The sequence below is a fragment of the Talpa occidentalis genome, unplaced genomic scaffold, assembly GCF_014898055.3.
Source record: "Talpa occidentalis isolate TD23 unplaced genomic scaffold, MPIMG_talOcc4v2.1 talOcc4.6, whole genome shotgun sequence".
Classification (NCBI taxonomy): domain Eukaryota; kingdom Metazoa; phylum Chordata; class Mammalia; order Eulipotyphla; family Talpidae; genus Talpa; species Talpa occidentalis.
In genome coordinates, this window is record NW_023604972.1 from 12,308,383 (window position 1) to 12,331,663 (window position 23,281).

Consider the following 23,281-nt stretch of genomic DNA (forward strand, 5'->3'; position numbering starts at 1 on the left):
CCCACATACATTCTTACTTCAGGACCTTGTCCCTTCCAACTGTCCCCTTCACTTGGAACAATCTCACTGCAATATTTCTCTGGCTTTCTCCATCACATATCTCTCTTCTGCTCAGAGCAGTCTCTCCTGACCACCTGTCCAAAATAGCTGCAACTGAAATCAAACCACAGTGAGGTATCACTTCATACCTGTGAGAATAGTTTCTATCAAAGGTGTAAGAAACAACAAGAATTGATGAGGGTGTAGAGAAAAAGGAATGCTTGAGCACTGTTGGTGGTAGTGTAAACTGGTATAGCCATTATGGAGAATAATATGGACATTCCCAAAGAAACTAACAAAGGAAATACCGTATGATCTAGCTATTCCACTTCTGGGTATTTACCTGAAGACTATGAAAACACTGATTTGAAGAGATACATGAGCTCCTAAATTCATTGAAGCATTAGTTTCAAAACACAAGAAATTCAAACAACCTAAATCCCCATTGACAGAAGAATGGATAATGTGATATGAATACACAGTGGAATATTACTCAGGCATGAAAAATGATAAAATCTTGGCTTTTCCAACAAGGATGGATCTAAATGGAATAGGCTAAGTGAAAGAAGTCAGACTGAGAAAGACAAATACCATATGATTTAACTCACATGTAGAAGATAAAAAAAAAAACTTTTAGATTGTCAGGACAGTCTAAGAGTTTGGTTACCAGATGGAAAAGGGTAATAAGGGGAAGTAAACTGGGTAAAAGGGATCAATCATATGGTGGTGGATGACAACTAAAACTCTGGTGAAATATATAAGTATACACAGATGTTGAATTCTCATGCCATATACTAAAACCTTAAAAAAGTAATTTAAAATAATAATAATAATATAAGTAGTCACACAGTTTCCCTCACTGTTCTATTTCTTTGTCAGGTTCACCACAACCTAACAATGATGGGTCATCTCTTCACTTGTTTTTCTAAATCTCCCCCTGGGATATAAGTCCACTAAGGTGGGTGGGGGGTATTTTTGCTCACCACTAAACCCCAACATCCCAACATCAAGGTGCCTGCCCCACAGATGGTGTTTGAATGAACAAGTCACCACGTAGCACTGGGTGTTTCGCTCTTCTCCTGTATCTCCTTTTACTCTCCCTGGGATACTGTTGGAATCACCAACAAATGAGTTACCGCACTAGATCACACTAGATTTTTCCACCCAAAAGGGGAAAAAACCCTCCACAATTACTCAGTGAGATGTTCCTGAAAAATAGAATAAACATCAGCTTTTGGTATTTTCCCTTTTCTTGATGACTCTAGCACCAGGCTGAGTGTAAGAGGCCTGCTCTCCTCCTTCCAGCTAGCTCAGTGCATCACTCTGCAGCCCTGAGTCTCCATCCTGGTGGGTCCTGCTCCCCAACTGTAAAATAAGGAAGTTTAAGCAGCTTATTTCCAAGGTTCCTTCTGGATCCGACATTATGGCAATCAATAGATAGGTGATGGACCAAATTATATTTATGGTTTTCCATCTTCTGACTTAATAGCCCTTTCTATGTATCAGCTTATCTCAAGGGTAGCAAGGTCATTTCATACTAAGGAAAGGACTTATCTAACCACATCTAAAAAGAAACATGCTGATTCTGTACCAACACCACAGACATCACTGAAAACCTGTCTTCCTCCCAACCCTCCATCAAACCACCAACATATGACAGACATGCAAAGCAAGATGCCTCATCAGCTGTTTATGACATCTTGAGTCCCAGACACTTCACTGGGGTCTCTAAACAGATTTCTTGTTTACTTGCACATTAATAAAACTCGCACCTTCGCCAGTCAGATTTTTTTCCCCCAAGCATCTGAACATCCAAAGAGATTTAGAAGCAATTAACATTCACGAGTAACAGAGCAATCAACATGGGAATCGCTAATGGGACTGGACAGAATCCAAAAGCAGATATTAGGATAATAGTGAGTCCCTGACATAGGTTACGGTGTTAATTCTAGGGGGCAGGAGTGTGGTATGTTTCCAGTTGCTTTGTAAGGTAGCTGTCACAGCCATAGAGCTTCCTCTCTAGATGGTTCCCAGCCCCCAACAACATTCTTTTTTTTTTTTTAACTGCTATGGAAAAGGTGGCATTTTTGCATCATTATAACACAACCTCTAGCATTAATGGCATATATTGAATTCAAGTTTATTTTTAAATTGCCTACCTGACAAAAATGTTAAAATGTCATTTTTTCCCACTTTGGGTCTCTAGACTATCTTCACCTGTTAGCACTTGTAGCCAGAGGCCACAAAAATAATAGCTATGAATTTCCACCTTGACGCTTGCCTGGTACCTTTTGCCACTTACTTGTGCACACGTGGCTTCCTGCGTCCCTCGTACAGAGAAAGACACGGACGCTCCTATCACAACACGCTGTCTGCTCGCCTCCTTGTCAGTTTCCATGACCTGTTTTCATAAATATCACTCCAGATATCAGCACACACGTGTACCTCCTTGTTTCACCCGACCGAGAGAGTATCAGAGAATTTTCCATTGTTCCTTTTCCTGCCTCCATGTCTTCTTAGCCCTCATCTCTCATCGTCATAATCCATCTGCAGTGCCAATGTGAGCAAATCTGTCTTTGCTCCCCTGGGAACACATTCCTGAGTCCTGGCCCTGCTTCCTCTCTTGGCCTGAAGTGCAAGTGGCCCACCCTCGGAGCCTTACCCTCTCCAGACCCATGCATGTCCCCCAGTCCTCGACTCCCCTCCCTGCTTCTCCTGGGTCATCTGTTCTCTCACCTCCCTGCTTCTCCTGGGTCAGGACCTTCACCCCTATTTGCAGAAACCTTCCCCAGTTTATGGATTATGGACTCTGGGACCCACAAGGCAGAAGACCTGGTTTATTCCCATTTATCACTTTGGATGTCGTTCACTGGTTTGCTTCACTCTGTGTCACCGAGGAAAAGAAATTTTTTCCAAGGTGGGCCTTTGAAAATGTTTTAAATGTTTTCAACTACTATAACATTAAATACGAGTGTATAATTGGATAAACATCGTGCATTTCGATTATAATATTTTTCTGGGCATTCTATTTCATGCCTGCTTTATTCCGTTCCTTTTCCCTCCTTTGCAGTTTCCGGATACTTAAAGGTCCTTTCTTTTTTGACAATCCAGCTTTTTTTTTTCCTTTTACCTCCCCACTCCCAACATACCCCCAATGTGAAAATGTATCCCCATTTAAAGCTTTGGTTTATTCCCTGAATACAATCAGCCTCAGATATACGATCTGCCACCACAAGGCTGTGTGTGCTAAAAGCTTGTTTGGACAAAGAATTTATACAACAGAATCCAAATTAAAGGGAAGTTATCAATACTTAAGAATCCCTTACTTTATCTCTGGGGCAAGCCGTTTAATATTCCCAGCACCAGCCCGAAAGCTGGAGCCTCCAAGAACGTGTATACACACACACACACACACACACACACACACACACACACACACACACACACACACACACCCTCCCTCATCTCCTCTCTTCCTGGTCTCCCTCACCAGCCCTGGGAGCTGCAGTAGAGATTAAAGTGCTTCTGAGGCTGTGCTAATCCAATCAGGGCTGGGCCAGCTTCAATCTCTACCACTGGGTCTGAAAACATTCCAGCAGTGAGCCTTTCAGCTCACTCTGCATTCCACACCTATCCCGGGCGCATTTCTGGTGGCTTCACTGTAATGAGGGTGTCAGACGCTGCCTTTCCTGCCATCTTACTCCAGGAAATAGCAGCCACACTCTGCCATAAAAGAGTGTGTGTGTGTGTGTGTGTGTCTGTGTGTGTCTGTGTGTGTGTGTGTGACAGATAGACAGAGAGACAGAGATAGAGAGACAGAGAGAGATTCTACCTTCTACAGGTAGGAAGAGGACAGGTGCCAATGCTGAACAAACCCATTTTTAACTTCAGAGATTCAAGGAAACCAATTTCCAACCCTTTGACTTAAACGAGGCACCAACCAAAATATTCCACCCAGTCTATATTACTCCAGCGGGGCCTTTCCAGAGCCCCTTGGCTGTCGGATGAAATCTATACATCCCATCTAAGAAGAACGGTTTTTAAAAGATTGCACAGGAGATTCATCACATGGAAGCACTTTCCTCTCCAGGACAGGAAGCCCAGCAAGGTGGAGGGGAGACTCTGCCTGCTGTTCTGGGGCCACACACCTTCCTGGACACTGGACTTCGTGCCTGCTTCTGCCTGGCAAACCGCCCCCGTGCCCATTAACCCAGAGCCCGTCGATACATGCTACCCTGGCACAGCTAAGAATGTAGACTTCCTTTATTTACAGCCCTAAGTAGATTTTAACTACTCCTGAGAGAGAAGTAGACAAATAAAGAAAGCAATTTGAAGAGTCTTGGGGAAGTAGATGTAATGGTAAAAACTTGTATTCAACCACTTATTCTTTCACCAAATAATATTTACTGAGCACCTACTCTAGGTCCGCAGTAGCGAATAAATGACCTGCAGGACAGTGTTCCCCAAGGAGTGCACATCCAAACAAGCACAAATAAAACAAACAAGTAAAAATGTGCCCCGTGGTGATAAATGCAATGAAGAAAAAGCAGAGGCAGCTAGAGAGGAACTAATTCATGTTCATTTAACATTTATTTCCCCTTTTCATGTCAATAAATATTTGCCATCAAGCTGCTACTCTGTGAGAGGCCCTTGCATGGATTCTGGGGAAGCCAGCATGGATGGATGGATGGATGAACGGATGGATGGGTGGATGGTGGGTGGGTGGGCAAAGGGGTGGAAGGGTGGATGGGTGGGTGGATGGGTGGGTGGTGGGTGGGTGACTGGGTGGGTGGGTGGGTGGACGGGTAGTGGGTGGATGGATGAATGTATAGACATCCGAAAAGATAGTATGCTAGATAGATAGATGACAGATAGATAGATAGATAGATAGATAGATAGATAGATAGATAGAGCAAGCCATAGATAGATAGACAGATAGAGTGGATGGATATGAGTAGATAAGGATATAGATTTGGATATTGAGTGTGAGTGTCAGTGTGGGTATGGATGTATAGATATCACATGTTTGATTGCCAGTTATTTGCATGTGAAGGGAACACAGTCTTCAGCAGGGAGGATCTATTGTTGCACCACTGACAGCAGTTTCTCTTAAAGGTCACAGATGAATGTGATGAAGGGGCCCCCAAGTTGAGGCGGGATCAGTAGTTCCTGCAGCTCTTCCTCTTACAACACGGAGTAGCCCTAAGCAAGCTAATGTAACTCTTTGAGGCAAAGGAGCCTTATCTACAAAACAAGGACCACAGGTTTCTGGGGAGCAAACACAGCAATGCAGGGAAAGTACCCGGCTCAGTGCCCAGAAGTAAGAACTGGATAATGAGTCTTTGCCTCACTCAATCTTCTCACTCAGAGAAAAACAGACAGCAGAAAGACCAAAGTCCCAAACAGACCATGCACCCAGAGTCGGGACACAGTAACTGATTTTACTTATTTGTCTTTATGGCCACATAATTCTAGGAAATATTAGCAGGTGTTACTTAAAAAACTGAAGTCTACAGTCAAATAATTTTTAGAAACAACAAATGAAGTGCACATTTCTTTCCTTCAAGCCTTCCTCTACTTCAGTATGTTAATGTGCATCAAGTATCTCCAAGAACTATGAGCCACAGATGGGTATCCCCAAGTTTGTTTGACTATGAAACCTTTTGGCATGGAAAATTATGTGACAATTGTTCTGTGGAACAGATTTTAGGAAGTATGGGTTTGTTAAGGAACAAGAGAATCAAAAGATAAGGACTGTACCCCCTATTTGGCCCCATGTGGATTGATGACTTTCTTTGGAACGGCCGACCTTGGCACATTTTCTGCAAGCCCAGAAATCTCAGCCGCAGGGCAGGGCTTCCCATCCACCAGGTTTTAGCAGCTCCTCCTCATTTCCCTATTAAAGCAGAGTCGTTATTCTGGGACCACAGTGCATTTGGGGGGATGTCAGCATCTGAACACTTCTCATTCCCTTGGACAGGTAATTCCCCGATTTTCTGCAATAAATGGGCTCTTAAAATGAGCATTGCTAATTGTTCTCTGGAAGCCAAATCCTCTTCTGGCTACACTGGGGAAACCTGCTGCTAAAGTCGCCCTGGGTTTTCTTTATTATCAGAATGTTCTACAGTGAGCATGCATCACTTTCATAAACAGAAAATCAATGCTGGGGGGTAAGAAAAGAAATTCTATAAGGATGTACTGATGCACCAATGATTAGTCCAAAAAAGTACCTACTGGAACATGAAGATTTTTAGAGGTGGAGTTTTTCATAAAGATCTCACTTAATATGAGAGCACTGGATAAATCTGAAGTGGAAGGGGCAGGCAAGGAGGAAATTCTGGGCCAACATTGCTCCTGATTTGCCTAGAACGCAATCAATCATGGGAAAATCCATAGACTTGCTGAGAGAGAGAGAGAGAGAGAGAGAGAGAGAGAGAGAGAGAGAGAGACTGACAGAGAGAGACAGAGAGAGAGAACCCAGAAAGAGGGAGAGGGGAGAAGCAAGGAAATAAAGAAGGGAGGCAGGAAGAGAGGGAGGGAGGGAAGCAAGGAACAAGCAAGAAGAGCTGCTGAGAAGCCTGAGGTGGGGGGAGAAGAATACAAGCCCACAGATTAAGTTGACCCAAATCAATACAAAAGGCTTTGTGCAAGGGCTCTGGCATTAATGGGATTTGGACTGCCAAAGCCCCGCGAATCAAGTACAGAACCTAACCATAGATGCCGGGGGGTTTTGAAATGGATGTCTTAAGTAATATGAAGCTTAACTAGCGCTGGCAGCATTTGGCATGGCTGCTGCCCACTGGTGGCCCGGCTAGAAACCCACGCTGCCCAGCCACGTAGCCTCCCACCTGGCAGCGGACTAGCTAGATGAGCCTTGACCCCAGGTGAGCCCTGTGCAGGTGGCGGGTGCCCTTGTAGCAGTGAGAAAGCAGTTGCTTGTGGAATTGTTTACTGATGCAAATGACACACATAAGCCACAGAATCTTGGGGCTGCTGGACTAGAACCAGACATTCATTCTTTTTATTTTTAATCAAATTTTACTGATTTGCCATTTGTTTGCAATGCTATATGATTTGGGAGTGCAACTTCACACTTGAACGTGTGTGCACATGCTTCACTCACCCTCCCCCAACGTTCCAGGGCCACACCCTATCTCATCCTCACCCCCACCACTTCCTCCCTCTCCCCTCTGGTAACCAGTCTACTTTTAACAGTCTAAGACTTACTTTTATTGTGTTTTGCCAGACTGTTTTCTTTGCTAAGTTATATTCCACAATGGAACACTACTCAGCTATTTAAAAGATGAAATGGTACCTTAGGAGACAAACATGGAGAAATCTCAAGATGATCATTCTAGGTGAAATAAGTCAAAAAGAAAATTTCAAGCATTCATTTTTTCCAATCACACTTGAAACCAACAAGACCTCCGAAGTGTCTGGAACTGTTTAGGGTCTTGTGGAGACGGCTTCCAGCAAAGTCCTTGTTCTCAAGGAACATGCCGTCTCCAGTGGGAGGGAGGCCCACAAGTGAATAATTTCAGTAGTAAGAAAAAAGAAGATGCAGTTATACTAGAACCTTGAAGGAAATCAAAAAGAAAAGGAGGAAAGAAGACTCAGGCTGGGGCAGGAGAAACACGTGCAGGAAGCCATCATTGAAGAAAGAACCAGCTAAACTAAGACATGAACCACAATGTGGACCCCACCCCAAAAAGGATCTGGGGCGACACCAGCCTAAAAGGCTGGGGTGGGTAAGCTTCGCTCAGACTCAGCCTAGACCACCATCTCCCCACGCCACCCTTCCGACATACTAAGCTTTCACAATATTAAATTCAAAAGCACGCAGACATGTTTGATTTGAAAAATCTTAAATTGCATACTAGGCCTGCTAGGAAAATATATCCTGAAACTTAGATATTTTTAGAATGGTCCACTTCAGTTTCCTCAAGTACTATTTTCCCTGTTCAACCAGAAGACCCAAATAGTTCAGGTACATCAGCCCCCTCTAAATACCTAAAACTGCGTTCATCAGCCACTTTTTAAAAATTGGATCTTACTTCAAAGCTGAATGACTTGATTACTCTCCTAACAGAATACATTACGCTGATTACGGGATTACTCACGTGCCATTTCCAGGAGTTTGGGCAACATTTCTCAACATTCCACCCACCCACAAACAGAGCAGTGAACGTGGAAAATGCAAGACTAATATTCAGATGCCCTTGGATTCCTGGGACCAGGAGAACACTACTCTCCACTCTGTTCCTTTTTAACCGAAGTTACCGGAAAGAAGGATCCAACTGGAAATTCTGCACAGCACCACTCAAGGAAAACACCAGAACACCCGCCGGTCCCCAGACACGTGGGGCTGTCAATGATCAGACACACACAGGACTCAGGAAAGATAGGTTCTTTCACCATTTCCTTTCCCCTGGCCTGTCAAAACCCCAAGTATTGATTTTTGTATCAATAATTTGCCAATAACATATTCATTGGCTCATTTTTTAAAACTGTCAGTCTAGTGCTGTGTGTTCAGCCTGCTGGCAATGGATTCAACTTCATCAATTCATAAGAATGGCTTGGAGTGTAAAGGGGTGCGGAGGTGGAAGCTTTATAGCCATGATTCACTGCTAATCGATGATTAGCATTTTATGCTCAAGACAATCAAATTCATATTATTTTACATTTTTAAAGTTTTTCATGGAACACTTATTAAAAGTCAAAGTGAAAACAGGGCACCACAAGTTCAAATAAGCCATAAATTAGACGAAGAAGCATAATTCTGCTGAACACCATTTTATTAGCTAATCAACGCATCATTTTTTTTTCCTATTGGCATCTACTTCCTGTCATGTAATTTCCATAAGGGCACCATCTGTATTTATAAAAGAATTATCTTTGTGGTGATCTAGCAATCTACAAACAATGGTGATATTTAGCTTTTCTTAGGGGATCAATTTTAGAATTGGGTTAAAACATTTCTAAGTCTCTTTTTCATGATAAGACTTTAAAAGGACTTATTCATACACCTCTCTAAGTTGTAAGCACTTGAAACAAACAAACCAAAAACACAAATGACATCTTCATTTGTTAAAATGTAAGGTTTGAGATCTTGACATGTACAATTTTTAATCAAGTAGGATGAGTTTCTACTATAAAGTCCAGTATAATAATCATAGGCTAAATATTTTCTCTTTTTCTATCTTGGCTCAAAGAGCAGGTTAATTCTCAATGTGATTGGGTTGGATGCCTTATGGCTCAGAAAAAGCCCAGTATTAGCCAAGGTCACTGCTCTGGTTGATTCAGGAGCTGGTCAGCTCCCTTAGCTATACCCCATGCTCAAACCCTGGCTTGTCCAGCTCTTAATGCTGGCCTTGCGAGTTCAAGTCACTGGCCAGGTGGTGGCCAGTTAGCTGGGGGGAAATGAAGCAGCGACCCCTTACCACAGATGGAGCAAAAACTCCATCAATGCCCTTCTGTCAGGCACAGCCTTTATAGATAAGTGAAAAAACATGTGTGCAGGGAGAGATTTGTTTAAAGGGTTTCCATGGCTACCAAATAGGACCTCAGAGAGAACAGTCTTTGGTTTTACAAAGGTGTATTACTTCAGCTTTGAGTCATCCCAAAAGAGCAAGAGGCAGTTAGAGAGAAGCAATCAAAGACAAAATCTCACTCAGTTAGGATGCAAATTTCTTTACCAATAATCTGTTATGCTGTAGATTTCATTTTAAACAATACTTTAAAATGTATGTGACATGCTAACCAACAAAGTAAAAAAGCAAACACAAAGTAATATTTATACTTCATTGATTGATTCTTCAATGTGCCAATGTTCATGGAAATCACCCTTCTGGATTTAAGGGGTTTGGTTTTTGTGTGAATTTGTCTTCTGATCATTGAAAACATTTAAAGAAATTGTGATCATCAAATTTTTTGAAATATGTTAATAAAATGAAGAGTGTTCAGTGAAACATGACAATAAAACATATTGAAGGCAGAAACCAGTCTTCATGGGGAAGGATAAATAGTTAGGGCCATAATTTATCTTAAGACATAGCTAGATTATTATCTTTGTGGGAAGGAAATATGTAAGAGAATGAACTCTGGAATTAGAAAGGTTTCCATTCTACTTCTGGTTCTATCACTGAATGGTGAGCACCTCTCCACATCTCTGTTCCTTAGCCATAAAAGGGGCATGTCATGAGAATTAAGTAAATAGCTTAGCATTTAGTCTTTGGCCACTGTTAGCTGACTACCTCATCACACTACATCATCAGAAAAAGAACTCAAGTTCTCTTGGGATAAAGGCCAGTTTTAGTATATCCTGGCAAGAACCACACAGAAGGCTGGTAACACTTTACCCTGAGAAAACACTAGAATTTAATTAAGAAGTCCTCAGTTCAAGTCCTGTCTCTTCTCAAGTTAACTTGTACAAACATGGGTATGACTCTTACACATCTGGACCTCTCTTTTCCCAGCTCCAAAATGGACCTCATAGAACCTATTTTATAAGATTGTTCAAAGGAAGAACCAGTCTACACATCTCATTAAATACAGGCATTACTAATTTTATAGGATTTCAAACTCTGACAATACCCTGACATAAAATGTTCTCTTTTTTAACCCACGATTAAATATTTCCAGAAATATCAAGAACTTGAAATTCACTAGCATACCATTCACTAGATGGAGAGCATCTCTTAAATTCTGTGGACCCTAGTCATCTGGTCAGGAAACAGTAGTCATGAGGATTAAAAGCTTGATGTGTAAGCACCAGGAAAGGGCCTGGCACATCAGATATAGTTACTGATAGTTAGCTTCCATTCTTTCCTGTTAAAACATGATTCAATAGATTCCATTTTTAGGATGTGTATTCTCATACTTGAAAACTCTTTAAATGAAAACATTATAAATAACCTTTGGGTGATCTTTAAATAATTCTCTGTGGTTTGAAGGGGGAAAAAAATCTATAGAAACATAAAATATCCGGGGTGTCAAATATACAGTATAATCATTTTGTATGATCACTGCTAATACAGTTCAATCTAAATTGCAGTCTCCTATTTGACATAATTCTACATAACCAAACACTAATAAAAATTGCTGCCTTATATATCAAATTAGTAATTATGGTAGTAAACATTAACAACATGTCAGATATAAGATGGTGATTTGTTCTGAAATGTATTAGAAATCATTATACTGTATGATAATTTTAATTACACTTGGGTAGCAGGAGAGCAGGCCACAGTCTACAGCTCTAAGTGCATTCTGGAAGCCAGCAGCTCTTCAACCCAGCCCCAGGGCTTGAGTTTAGGAAATGTGTCACTCTTTCTTCACCCTTAAAATAGTGAACCCAGGACCCTCTGCAGAATCAGTTATCAGGATGAAGTTTGAAATCACTCTTCCAGGGCTTAAAGCCTTATTCTAACTGTAAGAACTTGGCTAATGGTAATTCCTCTATGCCTCAGCTTTCTCATCTCTAAAATGGAAAACGGGACTCCTACCCTGGGGATAATAATAGGAACTATGCTAGATCATTCTGCCTGTAACGCATAGCCTAACACCGAGAACAAGCTGACACCTTCAGTATGTCCTAGAGGTCATTATCTTTTTATGTTAATATTCAGCTCAATCATTGCCTGGTGACCAAATGTCCTATTTAAAACAGAAATATGCTGAATGTTAGCTTTTCTCTATCAGCACTCCAATTTAGTCTTCCTCCTTTCTTCACTTCTTCTGTATTTTTCCTGTTTCTAATCACTGCCTCACGGTTGGAGTCCCTGGGAAGACCCTGTTCTTTACATTTTCATCTCTCAGGAGCATCTTTCTTTAACTCACTTTTCTTGGTCCCTATCTCCATGTTGACTTTAACCATGACCTCTAACCACAGCTCCAACCTCCACCCCAAGCTCCATGAATGAGAGCTGCAGAGACACTGAAGAAACTCCCTGCCCACCATGAGAATAACAGCCAGGAGACCACCCCCCTCCTCCCACATTTCACCTTGATGTACCTGATGGATTGCTGGCCCATTATTGGGGAGCACAATGACCCCTCCCGTCTCCCCACCTCACATCGCAGCCTGCCCCCAGGTGAAATTCATCACTCTAACATAGAAACGTTTGTTTATTCAGAGTGATCTATTTTCACCCCTTTTAAAGATCCCTGGGCCTTGTAACATCTTTGCAAGGCTGTCCCACATCCAAGGTCTCCACGCATTTACAGGGACTTTTGCAGAGTGCGGAATACTCCGCATTATGATAAAGCACCTCTCTTTCTACATTTCCATACTGTTTCAGGTAAAATATTCAGGGGAGCAGACCGGACTGCTAATTAGAGCACTGTCTGAAACCACCATGAACCACATTTCCACCGGTGCAATAAGCAAAGACTCTTCATTAAAACCACTGTCCTCTGTAAGGGAAAGCTGTTTCCAGCGCAATAGATCTAATTCACAGGAGTGATCACGCAGGCCCAGGTACAGTATTCATTATTAACTTAAAAAGTATGCCAAATCAATTAAAAACCATTTTAAAGGGGAGAAATAAAATTTAGTTCTACCTAACTGCGGCTCAGCTCTAATTTATCTTCCAGCCACTTTCAAGGGATTTTACTTGGTCCTTAATCTAACATTCATTGGAAAGGGTAATTCTCATGAAATTACAATGGCATCTCTGGCATCGTTTAATGCAAATGTTCCCATTCTTCAGAGATGGAGAGCAGCTTCTCCAATAAAGACTCCCTTCAAGGTGTAAAGTGGAAGAGCTCTGGGATCTGCTGGAGAAGAATAAAACATTGCATTTCAGAAACTGCTCACATTTAAAACTCTGCCTGCATCCCTCTGACAAATTGTATTCCAAATATAGGTTATTCACAACATGTTTGTTATAAGGCGAGGCATATGAATTCCTGCCGTGTCTTTCTTTACAAACATGTCAAGACTTGTGAACCCTTAATGAAATGCAGCATTTTAAAGGGAAGAGGAAGTTACAAAGACACCAGGCAGGAAAGGCCTTCCCTTTCTGGGGCAGGGATCTCCTTACGCTAGTGACAGTTCCCATCATGTGTGTCCTCTCAGAACCAAACAGGCCCGCAAGGTCAACAAGCAAGTCACTTCAGCTCACAGGTGGCGAGACTGGGGCCTGGAGAGAATGGAGACTTCTCCAACGTGTCAGGGCAGTAGTGATGGCGGAGGCCTGGCCTCTCCACAGCTGTGTTCCACTAGTGTCGTCAGGTTGACAAGACTCCAAAATAGACTTTGCCCCATTGAGACACTTTTATAAGTCTCATGAGTCCCTAAACTTCTGGTATCCAGTAAGAGTTTCAAAACACTTGGAAGTGAGCTTATCCCAATAGGGTATTTTTTAGTCAGACTACAGAAGTTGGTTGGATTGATTTCACAGTTGGCATTTTTTTAAACCAAGCCCAGGAGCCCAGTCCCTCTCATTTATTAACTCATTCTCTCCCGCTTAGGTAAAGCACACTGTTCCCTGATGACCAGAGATCCCCAGCACAAAATATCTACTTCCTACCGAAGTCCTCCCCAACAGGGGATTTCTAGAAGGATGGGAACATAGCCATCTACCCTGGCTTGGGTTTAAATAGGGATCAGCAAACTTTTTCTGTAAAGGAACAGAGAGGGACTATTTTAGGCCTGCAGGCCACTGGCTCTCTGTCTAAACCACTCTCCTCTGCAAAAGCAGCCGTAGACAAGACATCAACAAACCCTTCTAGGGCCTCCCCGGTGGTGCAGCGGTTGAGTGCTGCTGGTCTGTGAAGCTGCCTGCAGACTCTGCAGCACCAGTTGGATCCCCAGCCACCAGGCGAGGGTCCCACATGGCTCAACAGACCTCTCCTGTCTGGTCCGCTGCTCCTCTCAGCAGCGTACCTCGGTCCTTCTGCCTGTTCTGCTTCCCACTCTGGCTCTGGTGAATTCTCTCATCCTCCCGCGCTTCTGACTGCACCCAGTGCTTGTATAAATAAATAAATAAATAAATAAATAAATAAATAAATAAATAAATAAATAAATCTTTTTAAAAAATCCTTCTAGACATGTTCTAATAAAAGCTTATTTATCTACACTGAACTTCAATGTCATAGACTTTTCATGTGTCATGAAACACTATTTTCTTTGGGTTTTCATCCAACCCGTTAAAATGCAAAAAGCATTACTCACTCATTCAGTCTTATCTCACCTTGGCCAGAGTGTAGGGTTAGGAAAGCACTCAATACAAAAAAAAATTCCATTGGCTACTAGCTGCTCTCTCTCCAACTTGCTACCTGCCCTCACCTGGCCAATCCACACTTTAATTAAAGGTGCATGTTTTCCATTGATGGGCAGTAGGTATTTGTTCACTAAATGACATCCTGCCTCCTGGTGACTTCAATAATCTTAACACAGTATTCCTGGGTGGCATCTCCTTCAATATGAAATATAATTCAAAGGACTAACTTGGTCATCCAGAAACAGTTGTAAGACTGTGATGTCATTATTAAGCCAACAGAATGAAAGAGAATCATCACCCCTGGGACAGCTGACATGCATTCTAGGAATGGATTTTTTAGCCTTCGTGGGCTAAGACAGGAAGGAGCTAAGCTTTAATTTTGGAAAGAAGAGTTTAGTCTCATATGCAGCCTATATGAGACCCAAGAAATCAGTCAGTGAAATCATTATCAATCTTTAGTCTGTACAGTGAAGGCAGGAGGAACGCTCCATTTAAATACCTTTACACATAGCACAACTCCACTGGCATCAGCATATTACAAAAACCAATTTTCTTACATCAACTTCTATCTACTTCTAATTCTGTAGCATAGCTCTGGGGAGTTGCTACAAGGTCTGTGTAAACTGAAAATCTAAATAACATTATGACGCCTATTACAGAACTAATTTATAATCTAATACCCCAGTTGAATTTAATATCCTATTTATTTATTCAAGCAAAATATCTGGAAAAAAATATGTCACATCATAATGTAGTTGTTATGAAAATGGAAAAATAAAACAGTATTTTAGTGAAGGCATGATAATTGCTAGGGGCAGGTATGAGCAAGAATTTCAGAGCCCCTCACACGAAGGAGAGACGGGAGCCCTTTAATAAATAGAATTTTTGCTTTATAATGCAATTATTGTCAAATTTAGTATTTTACATCAAATTTACAACTTTAAAATGCGATTCCTATTAATGTGATCTGCTCAGAGCTACTGCAGCATAAAGCTGTTGGCCAACAGATGCCACCTCATCAGCTGTCTGTAACAACTCCATTCCCATCCTGGATGGAAGAGCTGAGTTTACGGCAGCATTTACAAGCACGCACTGCCAATACAAATGCACAGCGATGTGCATTTATGTATATATAATACATACAGGCGAATGGAGAGACGTACAGAGATGCTTCTCGGAATACTAAGCTTCATACTGATTTCCTTCTCTTAAGATGAAAGGAAGCAGGGGGGAATGGAAGAGAGAGGAGTGGAGGGTGCAAGAAGGAAGGAGCAAAGAAAGAAAAGAGGAACGAGGAAGAGAAGGAGGGAGAAGACAGGTAAGAAGAGAAGAACAGAGGCAGGACAGAAGGAAAGCAGTGAAAGAAGATATGATACTTGTATAAGAAAAGCAATCGGCTGCATAAAAATAAACACACCAGGATGTGACCACTAACATCCTACACTGGACACCGATGCATCTAGAAAGCAGGGGAAGATTTGGTGCACATTTAGCAGGGCTCCACAGTGCCTATACAGGAGCGTTCCCAAGACCTAGAGAAAAGGAAGCTGCCCCTGAATCTCTCCAGCAAATAAAGAAAAGGCTACTTCTTGCTTCTTCCTGGGATAAAAGCCAGGCCTATCAGTCAGGTAGAGCCCAAAGTCACCGGGGCTGTGGGGCCTGTGTACAGGTGACCTGGTGACATCCACACAAACACAAGCAGCCTGCATCACACTGGAGACTTCCGTTCCTCGCCAAAAAGCACCCAAGCAGCTCTCTGTACCCCCGGGTCTCATGGAGGCCCTGAGTCCTCTTCCAAACCTGTGTGTCTAGATTACATGTTCTCTATCCCCTGCATTTTTAGTAAGTTCCCCAAGTGACTCTGATGCACTTCAAAACTGAGAAGCCAATGGTCTCTGTGATCATATTTGAAGGGCATCTGGGAAAGAACCCTTTGCCCTGAAAATTATTATAACTCTGTTCTCTCAGTACCCTGGAATCCCATAATTAGCAATTCATTCTTTTGCCTTTTGAAGGTTTTTCTGGTCTCCAAGGGTACTGAAATTAAATTCAAATATACCTAGGAGAAGAATAGCTTAAGTTCTCTTACCAGATGATGTCGTGTTAAGCTACTAAAGCCCTGCAGAAATTAAACAAGACATTTCTATATTTCAATGACCCAGTAAGGGAAGGTATCAAAGACACAAGAATAGACTCAGCCCAATACACATAAACGCAGATGGGTCAGGTGGTCACCTACAGCCTCGAAGCAAGGTCAGGCCTCCCTGCTTCACCTGGTCCTGCTGAATGGAGTCTGACATCAAGAGCATTCATATCCAGGCCCTTCGCATGTTCAGGATGTCCAGGGTGCTAGAGGCATGCTTCATGGGCATCCATTTTCAAAACATGCACATGGAGAATTGGGGTGGGGATTATACTCTGTCCTGATGGTCAGAATGAAGAGACGGATCCCCATGATTCCCTGACCATCTCTCTAGAGCCTATTCCATCTCCCCCTCCCTTCCATCAGTGCCAACTCAGGTCACTCAGGACCTGCAAGGCCACCTCTCCCTGACCCATCCCACCTGCTCTTGGTGAAAGGTGCACATATGAACAGGTGCAGCTGAGCACTCTATTGATTATTATCTATAAATCTAGCTACTCGTAAAAAGGTCCCATGAAAAGCAATCCAGGGGCATAAATCTCTCTAAGAGAGACAAAATCTGATGGGAAATGAAATCCCCTCATTTCACTTATTCCCTTGTTTAAAAAGACTGACTTTCCAATCAGCTAGGGACATCACTTAGGGTAGCAGAGGGGACGGGCACAGAGCATAGGTCGGGGTCAGGCAGACAGAACAACAAACATGGCCCAAGATACCCACTTGCTATGCGTCACCACCGGTACCCCATGATCCCTGAGCCTCAGTTCTGTCATCTCTAAAATAAGTGCAATAAACTCCTTCGCACAGCAGCTGAGATTAAATTTCATACATGAGAATGGACCACACACACATTAGGAGCTCAAGACAGAAGCTGTTATTTGCAGCCATTTCTAATATAAAATTTTCAATACCAGGCCTCCCTGGTGGCACAAGGGGTTAAGTCTCATTGCTGTTAGGCTGTCGGCAGCCACTGTGCCATGGGTTTGATCCCCATCCAGGGAGCTGACCAACATGATACAGCAGACCTCTCCTGTCTCACCCGCTGCTCCCCTCGGCAGTGTATTTCAGTAGATCTGCCTGTTCTGTTCCCCGCTCTGACTCTGGTGAATGCTCTCAAACCTCCCACCCTGGCACTGCACCTCTGGCCTGCACCCCCATTCTTGTAAGCATAAATAAAAATAAATCTGAAAAAAAATTAATACCTAAAAATAGAAAATAATTATCTCCTCCCCCAAATTCCATACTTTCTTCCTACAAGTCCAAGTGTAACCTATAAGATCTTTTCCTGCATCCCACTGACATTTATCAAGAAGCAAACACGTGTCAGACTTTGTCCTAAGTCCTGGGAATGTTCGATCTCTAATTTTAAAAGCTTATAGTGCCAATACTCTGACACATGAGAAAAACAGATGGTGGGCAAATAATATATTATTGGCAACAATTCACATGCTGCACAAGCTTGATCCACTATATCACCATGAATCTTAAAGGAGAAAATCTGTCCTCCCAGAGGCTTCCACACCTCCACCCAGAGCCTTTCCTGAGTATTCTCGGTGCCCACAGGGGCAGGCTCCGAACATATACACTGGGCTGCAATTTTGATTTAACAAATTTTACAAATTAAACAAATTTAGAAAATGTTTTCAATTAAGAAATTTTTATTTTTCTGGCATGGCCCTGTGCTCTGAGTAAGGGGAGGGACAAAGCCAGCTTTACTGTTGCACTGGCCTCCTTCGCTGGAAGAATGTCTGCATCTGAGTCACCTTCCAGAACAGGAAGCCTCCCCAGTGACAGCCTCCCCAAGGTCCCTCTTGGCGCCCAGAAAGTCAGCCCCTGAGTTTAAATGCTTAATTCCAGATATATCTTTCCAAGGCAAAAAATGACAGACACTGTTGTTCATACATGGAGAGACACTTACAAAGCTGCAAAGACTGTTGGCATTAAGCTTTTCCCTTCAACTGAAAAACAAAATTCGCCACCGCTTTTCCCATGCAATGGTTTCTGCCTTATAGCTCCACCCTCCCGTGATGTGACCACGTGGCTAAAACCATATCCCAAGTGCTTCCATCATGCTTCAACACTGAAATGCCCATGGTTTGGGTGAGTCCACAGCCTGTCAGCTATTTTTTTTCCCTACAGATGTATGGCACCCAGAAGAAGAAGCTGGAATTGCCCAGATGTTGGACAAAGAGCAAAACAAGACATGGTGATTTCACAGGCATCTTGAGAAAGAGTGACTATAATTGTACTGAATGGTCCTTGTACAACCCCTTTCTTGGGTCTGAGGCTTGAAGTTAGAAAAAGTGGCTATGGGGGGCGTTCAAGATGATGGAGAAAGGGCCTCCTTGGTGGCACAGGGGGTTAAGACGCAAACTATGAAGCAATCCGCAGCCTCTGCAGCATGAATTCGATCCCCGGCTGGCCAGGGAGCTACCCACATGGCACGGCAGACCTCTCCTGTATCGCCCACTACTCCCCTCTGCAGAGTATTTCGGTCAGTCTGCCTGTTCTCCTCCTTGCTCTATCTCTGGTGAATCCTCTCACCCCCGCACCTCTGGCCTGTGTCCCAGTTCTTGTATGCATAAACAAATCAATCTTTTTAAAAAAATTTTTCAAAAAATGATCATGGAGAAAGAAGCCATGGGGAAGTAGAAGAATCCTTCTACCTCGGATCCTGAATAATTAGCCACAGATTGATTATCGATGTGTCTAGCTCTTGAAAGCAAAAACAGAAGATCAAACAAAGATCTCAACAGCCACAACCAGGTAGATCGTCCGGTCGTGTCTCACACAAGGCCACCTGCATCCCCACTCCAGCCACAGCCAAGAGGGTGGGGGTAACATTCCAGGCCCTAAAACTTCCTCTGCAGTCCCTCTGCAAGGGTGACCAGTGGCTCCCTCACTCAGCTTCCATGGGGCAACCTCTGCCTCCCCTTCTCCATCTCTGCTCCCCATCAAAATAGCACATTGTTAGAAATGTGCTGGGGATGTGTGATTTGGGACAGATAGTTGCTGGAGTTCCCATATGCTTAAGGCACATAACTGGGCCACTGAGAAAAAGGGATTTAAGCATTCTAGAAAACAGCAGGAGAGCAAATTGGCCTTTCCCTGGGAGAGCTATTATTAGAGAGGCCCAGCCCAATTCAACCAGAAAGCCAATATCTAGCCCATGGGCTGCCCCCCTCACCCCCCGAAACAATGCCCCAAACAGCCCACCCCTTTCAAATAGGACTGCCTGATGCATCGCAGCCAGACAAGCCTCTCATCTTTAATGCTGACCACCTGCCTGCAGAGATCAATGGCCACATCCCTTCTCATACAGCAACTTGACGGTCCAAAGTTTAATTTCACATAATACCGACAACTCACGGAACACGGCATTACATTTGATTTGTACTCGTGGAATTTGGCAACCTGCGAGCTCTTCTCCCTGTGTACCTGCTGAAGTCGCAGCTGCTGCCTAAACTTTGTAAATAAATGCTAAACAAATGCCAAATAAAGAAACCAACTTCCCAGGAAGCGGAAAGGGCAGGAGATCACAGTTTTTGTTCTCAGAAATATGCTGTGACCTGCTTCGGAGTCGCATCCTGGCAGCTTAGGCGAGTTTCTGTTCTCTTGTGTCTTGGATGCTCTTTTACTTTGGGCAGTTGGGGGGGTGGAGGAGGTGAATCTGGACAGCAGTAGAGGGGATGAGGGCGGGTGGGGCACAGGAGGGAGGGGCAGGGAGGTAGGGGGAGGAGGAAGAAGAATAAAAGTAAGGAGGGAGTGGGGAAAAAAGTCTGTCCTCTTATTTGTCCCCCGGTTAATGAGTAGAAAGTGTTGGCTGATAAGACAATGCACACTCTTGTTATTTCTTACAACACACATTTCTATGCAAATGAGAGACTTGGAGTCAATTTTTCAATGAACTTAATCTCCAATTAGGCAATGAATGTTAACGAGAAAACAGGTTTCATTTTGCTTGGTCCCCAACTTTGCAAGCATATACCCATGGCGCACAGGAAGGCAGCACTGGGTGGGCCTTTTTATTGCTTCTGGCCCTTTGGTCTCAGGAGGCCTGTTTCTCAACAACAACGCCTTGCTGAGGATTACGGAGTTAATCACTCAAGGTGCTCTGGCACTTGCGGTCTGTGTTCTCTTGGGTACAAGTAATGCACAACTGAATCAGCCAACCAAGGATGAGAAGCCCAACATTTCTCCTCGGGACAAAAAGATACCTTATAAGTGGCCTACCAGGCAGCCACCTCTATTTCCCTGCCTATCTCCAAGGATACATCCATCCCTATGCAAGATGAGGAACTGGAAGGAGGTGCAGGCAAGGCATGACTTACAGGTCATCGCTGCCTTTCAGATTCTGGCTTCTGGGGACTCCAGGCAAGCCCTGATCACATGCGCAGCTGTCACCAGCCGAACACTGAAATGCCAGGCTTGGCGCTGTAGTGTTTTCCATGCCTTGTCTTCTCCCAATAGACCAGGAGTTTCATGAAGGGCAGAGATTTTTGTCTCTCTCATGCTTCCTTTTGTTTTGCCTTTGACTTACAATTGTCCCTCCAGATCACAATGACCAACACACACACATGGCACTAAGGGGACCAGTCGCTGATCTAAGGGTGGTGCACACAGAAACTCATCGAATCTTCACCCCAAACCTATGATGGGGATATTCTTCCTCACCTCACTTTTTTATAGATGCAAAAATGAAGGATCAGAGGGTTTCAGTGATTGGCCACAGTGAATGGTGAAACCAGAATTCAGACACAGATATTCTGCTTCTAGAATCTATGTTTTTAGCTTCTATATGATCATAGGGTATTTGCTATACCAACAAATATTTTGTGAAGGCTCTCATGAAACATGACAACCTTAAGGGATAAGTATGACTATCATTACCTACAAATTAGGAAACAGACTCAGAGGGGGAAGCAAGCTGCCCAGGTCACACAGTGAGTCGTGCAGAATACAGACTGAGCCAAGTTCTTTCTGACATGAAGTCCCTTGGTTTTGAAACAAGTATAGTCTTTCAACCACATGACCAAGCAGCTCCCTGCTTGATGCTTCAACAGCTGCCCCCCAACCCTCACCTTATCATTAACATAATCTATTTTTACACACCAAAAATCTCCTTTATAATAAAGCAAATATACCCCTTTGTGTGTGTTGTTTTCCCAGTAAATGGGATAACAAAAGAAAGATGGATATTTTAAATGACAAGTGAGAAGTGGGTCAGGAGGCCCCCTGACTTCAAGGGCACCTTCTGTGAGAGCTTGTCACGGTCGAGGACCTTATCTCTGTGGGTAATTCTGTAATCTGTGTCCCCATGTCAGCTTCTGGAAATTGCTTACTCAATGCTAGAAAGACTTGATGCCAAGTAACACAGAATCGAGTGGCACGGAGGGTACCCCCAGATTAAATCAAGGACCTCGCCCCTCTCTCATCCAAGCCCAGTCCAGTGAGTCAGCATGTGGTCGCCCTCCGCGGTAGAAAACTTTTTCCTTTTTCCAGCTCTTGCTCTGACCGCTTGCTCCTAAATGACTGTTCTTCCATCTGATTATTTTTCTTCCACACACACCTGTCACCCAACTTTTCATTTTTTAAAAAGTTTTAAAAATTTATTACTCCTGAAGCGAGGACCCGAGAATGAGCAGGCGATTAACGGAATCATTTGACTGACCTTCAGGAGACCCAACGGGTGGGTGATTGATGAAATGGCTACAGGTTTAAGCAGAAGGTCAGCTTCAATAATATGGCTGTGACTTCCCATGGTCCTTACAAGCCAACTCCATCGTCGGCCTTCACTTCTCCTTTGCAACGATTTTAAGGCCAAGACTCAGGACTGACTCCATCCTTAGTCACCCCCTCGTGGTGCTGGTATTTAATCCTGAATGATCAGCCATGATTGTTCTCAGCCACTGAGGCACCCTGTTAGCTACCATATCCAAGTTAACTTCCTGCCGGACCCTGGCAGAAGGTTACTGCTAGCTAGTTACCACTGCACCACTACCCAGCCATGCTCCCCATCACTGCTTCCCCTTTACCGTGTTTACAAAGCCTACCACCCCCACTTTCTGATAGAGACACACCTTGGAGAAATTGCAGGGTCACCCCTGTACAGTGACTTATTACATTAAAATGAGTCACACGAAGTTTTTGGTTTCCCAGTGCATAAAGTATTGTTGACACTATACTATAGTCTATTAAATGTGCAATAACATTACTTCTAAGGAAACAATGTACACACCTTAATTTAAAAATACTTTTATTGGTAAAAGAAAAAATGCTGTCTTCTGAGCCTGTAGTGAGTCATAATCTTTTTCCTGGTGGAGGGTCTTGTAATAAACCACAGTAGCTCCAAGAACAATAAAGCCATGCACAATAAAAGAAGGTATGCCAGCCTGTATTTAAAACATGGAAATTCTTCAAGCTGGTAGCACTTGGACTTGAAAGAGGGAACAAAAGAAGAAAAAAGATACCATTACATTTTTTCTGGTAACTTTTAGAGGTCAATAAGAGATGACTCTTTAATCTGATGAACATTTAAGAACACACTTCAGATTTTCCTCTGAAAAGTAACCCAATTAGTAAAAAATAACAAAAACAACCGAGAGGTCATTATGTCACTTTGCTGTATTATCTCAATGAGTCCTTAAGGTTTCTTACGAAACCAGGGCTGAGGAGTGCTTGGAGTAGGGGCTCCATATCACTAAGGCTGAATTCCAGTTCTTCCACTGATCAGCTGTGTGACCTTGAGCCTATCACTTCGCCTTGCTCTGCCTTGGCTCTGTACGTACAGAACAGTGATAATGATAATCACCTCTTAAGGTTGCTGTAAGGATTAAATGAGTCCACATTTTAAAGTGTTAAAAACTGGTCTTGC

The 23,281-nt window shown here is 43.1% G+C and overlaps 1 protein-coding gene across 3 annotated transcripts in view; it reads right to left on the reverse strand.

The window, feature by feature from the left end:
• Positions 1–23,281, reverse strand: part of PPARGC1A (PPARG coactivator 1 alpha) — a 612,967-nt gene that overhangs the window by 451,946 nt on the left and 137,740 nt on the right. The window contains exon 1 of one of the 3 annotated variants that reach the window (XM_054687885.1): positions 12,601–12,664. The exons of the other annotated variants lie outside the window; for them this stretch is intronic. The gene's annotated coding sequence lies outside the window, so the exon portion shown is untranslated. Of the gene's footprint in view, positions 1–12,600; positions 12,665–23,281 lie in introns of those variants that run through there. 3 annotated transcript variants of the gene reach the window in all.